The sequence below is a fragment of the Berghia stephanieae genome, chromosome 11 (genome assembly GCF_034508935.2).
Source record: "Berghia stephanieae isolate SIO BIC M18660-M18661 chromosome 11, UCSD_Bste_1.3, whole genome shotgun sequence".
Lineage (NCBI taxonomy): Eukaryota > Metazoa > Mollusca > Gastropoda > Nudibranchia > Aeolidiidae > Berghia > Berghia stephanieae.
In genome coordinates, this window is record NC_088370.1 from 17,587,413 (window position 1) to 17,588,904 (window position 1,492).

Genomic DNA, 1,492 nt, shown 5'->3' on the forward strand with positions numbered 1-1,492 from the left:
GTCATCGTTTTCGTATGAACTTTGAGTTCATGTTGACTTGAGCAGTATGATGTATGTGAAATTGGGCCGGAAGTAAGAGTAAGTGAGGATGGGGCGTTGGACGGGTTAGACATTAAGAAGACCAAGTGGCAATGTCACGCACACGTCCCTTTATTGGAACCCCCCAAGAGATACGAAAGGTGGTCCATCCAAGACAGACATGGAGGCGATCACTGTCAGACGAATTGAAAATAGCAGGCCTCACCTGGGAGGCTACCAAGAAGATGGTCAAGGACAGAAGTCGATGGCGGACGCTCGTAGAGGCCCTATGACCACAAGGAGCAAAGAGGATTAAGACAAGTAAGTCACTATTGAACAATTGCAATGACACGTTTTCACACTCACACACCGGAAGTGCTATTCACCGTTGTGCATTTTAAATTTCTTTCTGCACCTCAGCATGGTCTTCACGTTTAATCATTAGCTAGTCGGTCGCACCAATACCGTGACCTAGGTGGGACTTAATATACGACTCTTGTATCCAATTTCAAATTCCTACAACACAGAGAGAAACAACAATATGACAGGAACCGACTATAGCAAGGATTACTGGGGATATGGCAATCCCGGTACTATTCAGTTCTTGCAGTATTCTGCAGCTAAGATGGCAAGACATTAAACAAATCAGCTATGCCCATAATTTTGCTGTACTGTGACAAATCACACACACACACACACACACACACACACACACACACACACACACATAATAATGATAATAATAATAATAATAATAATAATAATAATAATAATAATAATAATAATAATAATAATAATAATAATAATAATAAATAATAATAGTATGGCATTGCTTTTTTTACAGCTTGATATACAGTAGACAGGAGTGCATATAGGGGGACATATCGTCGCCTCACATCCAGAACTGCTTAAGTCCAAAAAGGTAGTTTTGAGAAAATGAGCTTTAAAGATTTTAACGAACTTGAACATTCCTGTGAGCAGTTTTTAAGAGACCAAAATCAAGTTACTTTACTTCCTCATTTAGGACATTATATCATTGATTGTTTATGAACAAATTTAGGTATCCTTGGGTTATATTCGGTGATTAATGGCCATTTTTCTCTGACCATCGGGACTTAAGATTTTCTGGCAGAATGAGGCAACATAGCGAATTGGACTTAAATGGACATAGCCATTTCTGGCAGTAAACAATGCCACAAACAAAGGACTTAACGGATTTTAACAACTATTGTTTAACTATTTATTTATCAGAAAAATATACAATAGATCAATAATTAATTCACATTGATATCAAAGAACTTTAACTTCAATATAGAGAAAACAATGATAATTATCTTAAAAATCAGATATTTATAGGCATAATTTTGACCCAATATCACTCCATGCAAAGAACAAAAAGAAGTACATTTTCAACGATGCACTTTTAAGATTACACTGATGTGATAAATGAAAATAAAAGCATTGCAATCGATCA